This window comes from Canis lupus, chromosome 7 (assembly GCF_011100685.1).
Source record: "Canis lupus familiaris isolate Mischka breed German Shepherd chromosome 7, alternate assembly UU_Cfam_GSD_1.0, whole genome shotgun sequence".
NCBI lineage: Eukaryota > Metazoa > Chordata > Mammalia > Carnivora > Canidae > Canis > Canis lupus.
In genome coordinates, this window is record NC_049228.1 from 7,681,367 (window position 1) to 7,694,732 (window position 13,366).

The window sequence follows — 13,366 nt, forward strand, 5'->3', positions numbered from 1 at the left end:
GCCCAGGAGCTGTCCTTGCTCACCCTCACCTGACCATCCCCTCCTGTGGTGCCTCGGGGAGCCTCTCCCTTCCCGGGGCCTCTGTTCCTTCACTACTTGCCAGGCTACCTTATCCTGGGCTGGGAGAAAAATATTTGTCGATTATAAGGCAATATTTATCAAGTATATCAGTAGAAAGAGCAACTACTCCCCACTGGCCCTTCTGAGGATTGCACTAGCCTGTCTGAAAAGCTTTTGATTATAACCGTTACGAGTGGCCATGGATTGTCGTAATAAGAGCCAGTTTATACTGAGCACAATGTGTCTGGTGGGCATTGCATAAAGTGCATCCCCCACGTCATCCCATCTGGTTCTCACAATGACCCATGAAGCAGGCTGTTTACCTCCATTTCACAGGTAGGGAAAATGAGGCTAAGAGACACTTAATAAGCAGGACGAAGTGACATAGCTATTAAGGAGAGCCAGATGCAGGTTTCCCGAAGTTCATAGCTGGCTGCCTTAACTCAATAGTGATGATTGATCTTACAAGCATGACATTATTTGAGGGATGTGAGCAAAGTTCGCCCTGACCCCAGTCTCCGTTTCAGAGGTGCCTGAAATGTCATCATTAATAATTCAACACTTTGTATTAAGCACCGCTCTTTTCTTGCAGGACTCATTTTGCAATATCTTTATTAAAAAAAAAGTGCATCCATCTATTTTCCTCTATGACAATTAAGACCCAGAAAAGCCCAGGAGATGGAGAGAGCAAAAGATGCATAAAAATGGAGGAGGAGGGAAGAGCAGGCCCCCAAAACAACCACTAGCTACTTCACCAGGTTTTCATGGGTACGTCTCGAGACGAGGAAGGAAAATGGTAAGACAGATATTTCCATTCGACATAAAGCCCTCCTACATAGAAGACATGGGTATGGCCAACCTCAAAAAGCCAAGGAGTGTCCTTCCTTGGAGACTTTCGAGACAAGACCTCTCTTGGTTGAGTTGAAGGCCATGTTGCCAGGAGACTGAAGATGGACAAGATGACCTTCAGATGGGGCTGCCCACGCTGGTCTCCACTGCGCTGGTGCTGAGCTGATTGGCAGTCCCTTCAGAGGTTTGTGAGATAGATCCATCCTGTTTCATCTTATTTCTGTTATTATGGACAGAAGCAGCAGCTCCTCTCCGTGAGAAGGGCCGGTGTGAAAAACCAATTCCCTTGTGATAAGAGCGGGGAGAAAGAATAAGCAGGAAAGAAGGGGGAAAGCTCTTCGTTGTTGATAACTGAAAGGGGCAGATGTTTCATAAAAAATGACAAGCAATAGTCTTTTCAATAAGGTGATAATGCTTCTGGTTGATCTGATGTGTGGCTGTTCAGGCAGTGTTGTCTGAAGAGAGGCAACCGCGTTAAGAGGCTCACGACGTGCTCGGGTGAGGGAGTTTGCTTCTTCCAAATCAAAATATTATTTTCTTTCACCGATTGCAATTTGTAGCTCATTGAACAATGTTGGAATTTTATTTTAAATCTTTTTTTTTTTTTGGTTCTTTGAAAATTCTTAGAATGTGCAACTCTCAGCCCCAAGCCCCCAAGCATAGAGCCTTATTTATTTATTTTTTATAAGTGAAGCCAGAGACTTGGGATAAAAAGCAAATCAGAGGAACATTTTTTCTCTATGGGAAACTTGACTGAGACTGAAAATCCCTTTGAGGGATCCACACATGAATCCCTCTGACTAACCGTGTAACTGGGTGAACCCCAATCTCATGGAACCCTCAGAAACTTCACAATGCTTCCTTGACTCTATGTCATGGGTTCAAGCTGGTCCTCTTGGGCATGAACACCGGTGACTCCCTACACTCCAATGTTCCCCATCTTGGCTCTGACAAGACAGAGATGTAGCAGAGTAACACTTTGAGATGTTACTGGCATATTATTTTCTCTATTCCCTTGTGAGTGAGCACTCCCCATCCTGCTATTGACAGGGGGCCACCTTTACCTCCAGAGCCAGGAAACAAAGATGCCATATTGTCAACCTCCAAGATAAAAAAATCCCAAGATTTCTAGTGTAAGATGGAAAGTGTAAGAAATGGAGTGCTCACAAGTAGAACTGCTCACTCCACTGCACATATAGGAGGTGGGAGAAGAACTGAAGAGCCTCTCAAAAGCAGAGCTGGGGTCCATCTTTGTATCATGCCCACCACACCTAGATAATTTGGAAGAGGGGAGTAGGACAAGATCCAGATTTTCTGGGGTCAACGAGAGATCAATCTTTTACTGGTCCCATCTGGAGTTACAGTCTTCAACATCCCCTCAGTGATCCTTATCCCTTTGAGTGTGGGTAAAATAAGGAAGACCAGCTGTAGGGGCAAAAGTAAGATTGAGTGGGGATCCCTGACTGCCACATAGTGTTTCCATCGTCAAAAAAATGACACACAACTAAGTGATCCCCAAGCTCACGAGAAAGGCTAGGAAGGACTGAAGAAGGGTGGATGGATACCCAGGAACAAGGATGTGAAGAGGAACCTTCATGAACCTGGGTAGCTGGAGGCTACAGTAAACCCAAAAATCCTTCAGTGAATAAGATTAGTGTAGACTGAACACCTTGCAGTGGGACCTGTATGAAAGGGGCTTCCTCGAGGACCCCACATTCTCATCCTATATCTAAGGATGACAGCCGGGACCCAAACAGGTGAAACCTGGAAAATTGTCAGCCCCTGTCCAGATGACATCACGGTGGCATGCCTTGTAAAACCCCCTCCTCCCAGTTAAAAATCGGTGCCAAGGACTAGGGAGAGGGAAGAAGCTGAAAGGGAGAGTTTTGCTTTGCTTTTCAAACCTAGAATGTGGGAGAATTATAACCCTATTTGCCAGAGAAGATACTACGTAGGACTGAGCTTACTTGAAAGGGACCAGATTAGGGGCTCCTGGGTGGCTCAGTCGGTGAAGCGCCTGCCTTCGCCTCAGGTCCTGGGATCGAGGCCTGCATCGGGCTCCCTGCTCAGTGGGGAGCCTGCTTCTCCCTCTCCCCACTTGTGCTCTCTTGTCTCTCTCTCTCAAATAATAAATAAATAAATAAATAAATAAATAAATAAATAAATAAATAATAAAATCTTTAAAAAAAGAGTGACTACATTAGGTTTGTGAACCAGGTGGAATAAGGATTCCGATTTAGGGAATTGAATTGTCTTTCAGGAAAGGGAAGAAATGTATTTTTGTTCACCTGAGCCTGTGTCCGTGAAAATTCCTATCTAAGAAATAGTCTCTATTCCACGGAGATACTCACATTACATATTGTTAAGAAACAATGTCAATCAGGATGTGCCAACAGAATCACACGAGCTGTTGTCATTAGGGCTTACGCGCCGCCCTTCCTGGAGCATTAAGGGATTCTGAGTTGCTCAAAAATCTCTTGTACTCTGAGCAACGATTGCCATAGGAGATGAAGTTTTAGCCTCGGCCTGGCTTGCTGCAAGGCACCATCTCATTAGGACTCTTTCCCCAATTAATTATGCAAATGGATTATTGATTATTAATTAGGACATTTAGTGATGTTATTAAGAACTTGGAAGATAAATCTTTTTGACTTGTATTTAACTAGTAGATTATATAAGCAATAAAGAATACGTGGGCAATAGCTGTATAATTACATTTTATGAATAGCAGAAACCTGTAAGGGATGTGGAGAGATTTAATTGACGTTTAACAAGATAACTACAGCGAATTAATTAGGAATTATCTGCTAAAATATGAATTAACTTCTAATAATATTTTAACCAGCTACTCTATGATGCTGGTATCTTCTTATTGTTGCTAAAATACCTAAATAAAATATCCTGCTAGTTAAGATGATAGCGCTAATTTGTCTTCCAAATAATCAATCAAGTTTTATTGAGATTTATTGTGTATCCAGGACATAGTGGAGAATGAAAGGGAATAGGCGAGTAGTTCCCGCTGTCACGAAATTCACAGCAGAGCTGGAAGGAAAGGACTCGGCACAAGGGACTGGTAGGAGGAAGAACATTAAGTGGGATGGGATTTCAAGGCTGACCCACTGCGCCTCTTTAAACCTCAGTTTTCTCACCCCTAAAATGGGAATGAGACTACGGAGCTCCAAGTTTGTTGTGCAAATGCCTCTCAGGGGCTGGTGCTTGAGAATCTCTGGAGGGACCACAGCTCCCATCGTAATCTTACTGCGTGATTCTGACAAGAAAATGCCACCAGTGGAAGCAATTCACGCACGTGCATAAGGACGTGCCCTCCAGTTGTTCAGTAAACAGCGTTTGTAAACCTCAACCCTGGAACAATCTAGCGCCTGTGCAAAGGGCAGCAGTCAAATAAACAGTGATGGATTCATACTACAGAAAAGTAGCCACCATTAACCAGAGTGAGGCTCATCCAGGTGGGCTCACAGGGATAGATCTCCAGGAATTTTACAAAATATAAATAAATGTAAGATGCCATTTATGTGAAAAATGGCCACATGCAGCGAAAATGCCATGTATTCTCTACGGGCACATATATGTGTATAAAAACATCGAAAAACATCTGGAAATACACACCTCAACCACTGCACCATGCTGCCTCTGGACAAGGGAGAGTCGTCTAAGGGGGCCTAAGTGTTGTCTATGAAATTTTGTCTTTAAAGGCTATGGAGATGGTATCACTTGAGTAATTAAATTTTAAATTAGACAAAAATGGGATCAGAATGTAGATGAGGCATCCGAGGGGTTTGGTGGGCTACAGAGGGGGTGGGCAGCAGGCAGGATGCGGACGTGGAAGGCAGAAAACACTGGCCAGTCCCGCACCCGGGCTTCTGGAATGCTCCTCACACACATCACAGGGAAGCCCTGGAGGATGGGCAGAGGCTGGAAATGAAGGGGGAAAGGAGTGAGTAAGCACACAGGGGGCATCACCTGCAAGCCAGGCCGAGGGGTGTGTCCCTGAACAGGGGGAGACCCTGAGAAGCATGTGTAGGGTCTGGAGCAGGAGAGAGGTGAGGTTCAAGGGGCATTTGACCAGAACTATTTGAGCTGCACAGTGAGGAACAGGGAGCCCCCCAGGAAGCCATTGAAGGCACCCAGGTGTGCAGTGTTAAACACCCCAACAGCACAAACCAAAGATAAGGGCGAATCTGACAGACGTTTGGAAGCAGGCCATGGTAGCAACTTATGAAGCAGGGGAGGTGCACCGGAGGGGATTTCAGACTGTAGAGCCCATCAGCCCAGAGGTCCCCGGGAGTGGGGGGCACCCCAGACAGAAACCTGGTTTGGGGGTGTGTGGCGGCCAGCGGCCACTTAAATGGTTAAAACAAACGTGTTTGATTTTAAAATGTAGAAATCTAGATGATGGTTGGCCTGCTAGGTACTGCACGAAGGTGACAGTCTAGTTTCCTCCTGAGAGGTGTCAGCCAAAGCCACAAAATGCTACAAACTCCCCCATGACAGGCATGAAATGAGAGTGGAGGGTCAAGAATTAGGGGAAGAGAGGATTTGGGGAGGGCAGAAAGGAACCATCTCTGGCTCAGAAGTTCAACATTCACATTTGCAGCTCCTCAGTCAGATGGTAGTTACCAGGTTTGGGTAACTACCTCTAAAAGAATATTACACCCACGCCAAGAGACCCTTCTGTTCTTCAGGGGTCATCTTTTAAACTAAGGGAGGCCCCCAAAGCTGGCCTGTCCATCAAGAAGGCAAAGCTGTATACGGTCCATCCCAAGGACGTCCTTTCCTGGACATCTGCATTCCACTCTCCTTTCCTGTTCGAATACACTGAGCTGTGCCAGAGAAGTCACTACTGTTTCTGCGGCTAAGCTTCTCCTAGGAGGCTCTCTGTCGTCCCCCTAGGAAATATTTATTGACCGAATGACTGAATCTTTGCATTGGTCTGCTGTCCAGTTGCTCTTGCTGACTCAAAACAGAACTAACAGAAGACAGGCAGATACAGATATTGAAAAAAAAAATTCGAATTTAGAATGTAGCATTCTAGGTGATGTTTGCACATCGGCCCATATAGGTATGTATGTGCCTATATGGATGCATGTAGTGTCTCTTATATTTGTTACAAGGGGTTGGCTCACGTGGTTATGCCATCATGGGGGCCAAGTCCCAAGATCTTCAGTGGGCAAGCTCAAAACCCACAAGAGTGGGCTCAGTAGTCAATACTCGATAGTATAGAGTTAACCCTTAAGTGACGCAGGTTGGAACTGCACGGGTTCACGTACATATGGATTTTTTTCCAATAAATACAGTATCCTACTGTAAATGCATTTTCTCTTCCTGATAATTCTCTTAGTAACATTTTCTTTTCTATAGCTTACTTTGTTGTGAGAATATAGTCTATAACATACAAGATGCGTGTTGACTGTTAAAATTTGGGTTGACAAAATGTGTCTCCTGGTAAACAGTAGGCTATTAATAGTTAAGTTTTGGGGAATCAAAAGTCATACATGAGTTTTCGCCTGTGTAGGAGGCCAGTGTCCTCTGTGTTATTCAAGGGTCAACTGTAGTTCCAGTCTGAAGCCAGCAGGAGTTTCAGCTTGAGTTTGAAGAAACGGAAAAACCTATGTTGCAGCTCTAGAGTGGTCAGGCAGGAGGAGCTTTCTCCTACTTGCAAGAGATCAGCCTTTTTTTGTTCTTTTCAGGTCTTCCCATCTGAATGCTTCAGATGAGGCCCATCTGCACTGGGAAAAGCCGTCTGTTTTACTCAGTCCACCAATTCAAAGGTTAACCTTGCCCCAGAAACATCCTACCCAGAATAAGACTCAACCAAACGCCTGGACACCCTGTGGCCCAATCATATTGACACATACTAGCATCACATCCACAGTGTTCCCGACAAATGCTTTGATGAACAGGGGCTATGAATCTTCCTTCTGGTCTCATTCTTCTGAATTTCCCTTCTTGGAGAGGAAGGTGACCATGGGAAGATAGAGAGGGAACCATGCCATCTTCATTTGACATCCTGGCCCCAGAAGAGATCCAGCAGAGACTATCTTATCCTCCTTCGGGCCTGTGCCTGAAAAAGTCCTATACTGAATGGGTGCCTGGAGTAGATGGTCAAGACTTTTCTAACTCTCGGATTCTAAGTCCCTGGTCTTTCTGGACTCCTTTATTTTATGACAGTGAAGGATGAAGGGAGCTACAGACCTCAGTGAGGGTGAGACATAGTTTGGGCCATTCAACTTCTTCCCCGAATTAATAGGGTATTTCCTTTAGGGTCCAGGAGAGTGTAGTACATAAGATCACAGCCCATGTCCTCAGTCAGAGAGGAGGTCAAATGTCAGCTCTGCCAACCACCAAGTATGTGACCTGGGACAAACCAGTTCCTTATCTTTTGTAAGACTCAAGGGATTGCTGCAAAGATAAATCAGTAAGTTAATGTATAAACAGCACTTCTGGGCGTGCCTGCCACGTGGTCAGCATCCAGTAAGTGGTTATCCTTCGGGTTAGGACAGAAAGCAAACCCATTTCACCCACCTCTTTGCATCCATCCAGTCCTCCGGCCAGGAGGTCGTTTGTCGCCACCTCGTGGGCATTGGTCACACTACGTCACCCACCCAAAGGCAATAGACACCAGCGCGCACAAACTCAGCCTAAACGTGAAGAAAAAGTCAGGGAAAAGCTTAGGTGCCAGTGAAAGGACCACCTTCACCTCCTGAAGGTTGGCTTTTAGCCCCCTGCTGCTGGGCCGCAAGAACTGCCCCCACAAGAAAGCACTGGTGCAGGTGCACGGAGATGCATGGGGTTTTTTGATTACAAATTGGAAAGTTCATTTTGTTATTTTCTTAAGAGTCTATTTATAAGATTAGTAAAACATACAGAAAGGTGGGTCGAGAGATAAGCATGTGTTCTGATTAAATGGAGCTCAGGCCAGGGGAGTGTGGAAAGAAAAACTTGAGTGACTCTGATTGTCGGGAGCCCCACACAAGGGTTTTCAATAAAATCCAGGCTAAGCTGCCTTAGGCACCGTGTGTTGAACTCACCCCTGCTTCCTTTTCTTCCGTCTCCAAAATCCCACAGAGACATCTTTGGGGGGAGGGTGGGGAGGAGAAAAAAAAAAAAAAGATGGTTAGACAGTCTCTTTCCATTTCCCCAAGTGTCAAAGTAAAGTCCAACAGGAAGCAATTAACAGATGTCTGCCCAGCAGAGAGTGTGGGAGTTCCAGGCAGAAAGGAGAGCAAGCATCTCTTAGCATATCACAGGGTGGCCCCATTTACTCCCCATTACCCAGCTAAAAATAACCTCTCCGTTTTTTCAGCTTTCTGTCTTTATTAGCATCAGTCCCAACAAGTTAGCTCTTTCCCTCTTGAAAGCTTCCTTAAACAAGCGGCAGGAGAGCAAACTAAATTCAGACTCTGTCCGGGGGCAGATTTTCCCAGGGAAACTTCAGCCTCTCCTTGGAATTGGAGGTACAGGGGAGCTACTACCAAATATCCCCAGCCGTGGACTCCAGACCCCACCAGTTTCCACCATCCTGGAGCGAGGACTACAACCCGACTGTCCCTTAGGGGATGAGATTCTGTGTGGTTTTATGGCAAGATCTTATTTGTGACATTAAATGAGCAAATCATAAAGCATCTAAAATGATTCATTTCTCACTGGGGCTGTCAGCGAGCTGTCACCAGCTGACAGTTCTGTCATAAGTGTCATTTATAATGTCACAAGTCTATTTCCCATCAATGTCATTAAACAATTATACTTGGTTTAGAAGAAAGAAAGGGGGGAGGGCAGAAGGGCTCATGGAAAGCCATGTGTGATGCTTAAGCAATTATATACTTTGCCATTCTTGGGTGGTAATCCCTGCCAACAATTAAATCTTACTTGATTTGTTCATTTAGGCAAATTATCAATTATTTGGAGGCGTCAGCCCGGGTAATTTTTCCTCTCTGCTGGCAGCAGCCACCATGCCCCTCCAGGATGGATAGCAACAGGATGCAGACGCAGCTTTGATAATTAGGCCACTGAGCACCATGGCCCGCAGCTCTGCTCCCCCTCCCTGTGTCCTCACTGGTGTGTGTCCTTTGTCAGGGCTTGGCCTATGGGTGAGACCACCAATCCTGGGAGCTGTGTAAATAAAGATCACTCTTCCAATAAGTACGGGCTTTTTTCCCTCTCCTTGCAAAATTTTGGTAAATGTGACCAAAATTATGCTTTGCAGCTATGAGATTATGTAGCTATGCCCTCCTGTCCTCTCTTCCATTTATTTTCCACAGTACGTGGGCCACCGTGTTAAACTCCCACTCAGGTCCTCAGGCATCTACTGTGTGTCTGTGAGAGTGGGGTCTGCCTCAGTGACTACGTTCACTAGAATGGCCATACAGATGATCCTTTCTGATTACTGTGTGAAGCAGCAGAAACCCATGAGCAAGCCTATGGAGCAGGGAGGGGTGGTGAGGTTATGAGACCAGAGCGTGAAAGGATGAAAAGGAGAAAGACCGAAGGGCACCCTGAAATTCCATAAAGGGATTCCCTCCTGGAATGGGGTGTCTGGGGTCTGGCCTGGCAATGGCAAGTTCCTTTCGAGAGCAACCAGAGGGAACTTTCCAGAACGCTCGAGATGCGGAGGGGTGGCAGCTGCCCAAGCTGAGCCCAGCAATGCGCTCCTTCCTGCTCCCCCACACCAGCCTCAGCCCTCTCACCGGCTATAGAAAATGGTGAAAGAAACCACTTACTATGATGTTTTGGGGGTCAAACTCAATGCCACCCAGGAGGAATTGGAAAAGGCTTACAGGAAACTGGCCTTGAAGTACCACCCTGATAAGAATCCAAATGAAGGAGAGAAGTTTAAACAGATTTCTCAAGCTTATGAAGTGCTCTCTGATGCAAAGAAAAGGGAATTCTATGACAAAGGAGGAGAACAGGCAATTAAAGAAGGTGGAACTGGGGGTGGTTTTGGCTCCCCCATGGACATCTTTGATATGTTTTTTGGAGGACGAGGAAGGATGCAGAGAGAAAGGAGAGGTAAAAATGTTGTACATCAGCTCTCAGTAACCTTAGAAGATTTATTTAATGGTGCAACAAAAAAACTAGCTCTGCAAAAAAAATGTGATTTGAGATTAATGTGAAGGCGGAGGTGGTAAGAAAGGAGCAGTTGAATGTTGTCCCAATTGCCGAGGTACTAAAATGCAAATAAGAATTCATCAGATAGGACCTGGAATGGTTCAGCAAATTCAATCTGTGTGCATGGAGTGCCAGGGCCATGGGGAACGGATCAGTCCTAAAGAGAGATGTAAAAGCTGCAGCAGAAGGAAGATAGTTGGAGAGAAGAAGATTCTAGAAGCGCATATTGAGAAAGGCATGAAAGATGGCCAGAAAATAACATTCCATGGTGAGGGAGACCAAGAACCGGGACTGGAACCAGGAGCTATTATCACTGTTCTAGATCAGAAGGACCATGCTGTTTTGACTCGACGAGGCGAAGATCTCTTCATGTGTATGGATATACAGCTGCTTGAAGCCCTGTGTGGCTTTCAAAAGCCAATATCTACTCTTGACAACCGAACCATCGTCATCACCTCTCATCCACGTCAGATCGTCAAACATGGGGATATCAAGTGTGTGCTAAACGAAGGCATGCCAATTAATCATAGACCATGCGAGAAGAGTCACCTAATCATCGAATTTAAGGTAAACTTCCCTGAGAATGGCTTTCTCTCTCCTGATAAACTTTCTTTGCTGGAAAAACTCCTACCTGAGAGGAAGGAAGTAGAAGAGACTGATGAAATGGACCAGGTGGAACTGATGGACTTTGATCCCAATCAGGAAAGACGGCGCCATTACAATGGGGAAGCACATGAAGATGATGAACATCATCCTGGTGTTGGGGGGGGGGGGGGTTCAGTGTCAGACCTCGTAATGGGGCCAGAGAGTAACACTGCTGCTGGCATTTGATATGCAGTAGTGAATGAGCAAAGGACTATAATAATAGCTCCCTACTTGCTATTGTTTTTGTTTCAATATTCAACTATAGTAGTGTTTTAAAAGTTAAAAATAAATAAATAAATACGAGCAACCAGAAGTAGGCCAGAAAGGCCCTGAACGAGTTTGTACCAAATGTGGTCTGGGCAGTTGTCACAGAAGCCTAGAGTCCCCATATAGATCTGACCTATTTCTAGATTCTAGCACCTGGTGCATGACGGCTCTTGGTTCAAAGTTTTATGATTTTGGCTTTTTTAGAGCATCTGGGGTGGACATCTGTTTTGGTTTGCTTGTTGGCTTGTTTCCTGCCAGCACTTTCCTCTTAGGTAAAGAAGACCCCTATTTTCTCAGCAGGACCATTCCTTGCCCCCTCCTGGACTGTGTATGTTAGCTGGAGCTGACCAACAACTGATCGGTGAGAGCATCCTGTCTCCCAGGTCACAGTAATTATTCCAGACAGAAAAGATGAGCAAAATTGATCCAAGGAGAGCCTATCCTCAATCTCTGCTGGTATTGACAAGATGGAGCTTGAGTCTGGAAATGCTGGAGGGCTGCCACTATGAGGGGAAAATGTGCCTGACAATGAAGGCAGCTCAGAGAAGGGCAGAGAGACACACCAGGTGTGATGGGGCATCTGGTCCAGTGTGCCCGAAGCTAGTGTACCCTTGGACATTTTAACTGGATTGACCCATACACTTCCTTTTCACCGAAGCTTGGACACAGTAGATTTCTATTACCTGCAACCAAGAGAATCCTAATTGATCCAGTTTGTGGTTTCTCCAGTTTTTCCCTTTTGTGTTGACAACCAGTTTGCCCGTGAGCCTATTTCTATCTCCCGTTACTGACGTGAAGGTTTCCATTTTGTTCCTTGGTTGTAGCTTCACTGGGTTGGATAAACCGCCCAAATCCTCTTGGCATCTCCACCGATTGACCCAATGGCAGAAGAAGCTTCAACGTGCAGGACTGACGTCCAGTTGGCTGTCTGAAACCCCATCCTGGCATTTAGAAACTCTCTCATGGCTGGCTGGATCAAAGCCAGCTCTTTGAATGTAACTAAGTGTGGCTGAGACACATGTAAGGATCACTCGAATGTCCCTTTCCAATCTTAGCATAAGTAAATGAGGAGAGGAGGAAGGAGGAAAGGAAGTGGTGGAGCAGGGGGCATGGCCTCAGTTACCCCCTGAAGCATTGCTCAGCTTGAATTGCCTGTGCTCCTAAGTTCCCCGTCTTCTCAAACGTTCTCTCCCTGCTTAGCCCTGTGCATTGAACGTCAGCTTCCGACCCTGCACACTTCTCTCCTTCTCCTGCTATCTAGCCTCATGTCGCCCCCTTTGTTACCACTGCCACCGCCACACTGCCTCCGGCTCCAGAGAGTGCCCAGCCCTTAGCAGAGAATATTTATAAAATTGCCCATTGCTATTTAACAGAGGGAGGATTGCTACATGGGCAAATGGAAAGATACACACCCAGTGGTGGAGAGGGTTATTCATCACACCTGGCATGGCATTGGGACAGGGTCTATTGGCTGCCAAAGAGAAGTCTGGCAAAAAATGGAAAATTGAGTCCATCAGGGGCCAGCTTTGTCCACAACACCACTCCTGCCAATGATGTCCTGCTGAATTGACAGGCTTTCTGGATGAATCAATTGGTTCTTTTGTCATCTGGTTGACTCAGAAACAGTTCCCCTTGAGCTCTTTAGTCCAATCTTGCAAAAGATAAATACACACTGACCTGAAAGAACAGTAGCGTAGGATAAATGTGTGATGTCTCGTTGCGTTTTGCAAGCAGAATCAAATTTGGAAGGAGTCAGAGAAAGAAAGATGGGGGTGGAGAGAAAGAAGACGGAAAGGGAGGGGTAGAGAGAGAGTGAGAGAGGATGGCATCTGACCCAGCTCCACCTGGACCACCCAGCTGTGCTGTGCGGGAAGTCCAGGCTTGCCATGCTCCAGCATCTGTGGTTGGGGCCCAGGTGTTTCTGGAACACTGAAGTGATTCTGTGGTTGCTATCAAAACTAATGCCAAGAAAAGAAATATAAATTACATTTAAAAGAAATCTACCTTTTATCTTTTAACCTTAGGCCTTCCCCAGCCATGCAGAAAAATCAATCTTGGCTAATCCACTGACCAAGATAAAGAAAAAGGGAAAAGAACAGACGAGAACCTTGCATTAAACAGCTGCTTGATGCTTAAAGAGGTATCAGAGGGATGTTGATTGGAGAGCTCACCAGCAAGAGGGGGCCAGGCTCAAGAGGCTAAAAGTAGGAACTCTTATTGGTATTCCATGACTGGTCATTAGCCAGGAAGACAAAGGACACAGTTATATCACATTTTAGCTTACAGATTCTAAATCAGCAGCAAAGCATGGCTTTGCTGGGGCCCTGCTTTCTTAGTATCTCTTTGTTGAGAGCTAGAAAAAAAAAAAAAAGGAACAAGTCCTATCCTGGGTAGAGTATAGCCAACTATATGACCATTA

The 13,366-nt window shown here is 45.6% G+C and overlaps 1 long non-coding RNA gene and 1 pseudogene across 1 annotated transcript; one reads left to right on the plus strand and one right to left on the minus strand.

The window, feature by feature from the left end:
* Positions 1-3,930: 3,930 nt before the first annotated feature.
* Positions 3,931-13,278, minus strand: LOC111096861. Its single transcript, XR_005361577.1, has 4 exons — positions 12,952-13,278; positions 7,959-8,001; positions 7,453-7,568; positions 3,931-4,842 (listed from the first exon to the last, which is right to left on the minus strand). It is a non-coding gene; the product is annotated as an uncharacterized LOC111096861 (long non-coding RNA).
* Positions 9,627-10,831, plus strand: LOC100687572 (annotated as a pseudogene).
* Positions 13,279-13,366: the final 88 nt, after the last annotated feature.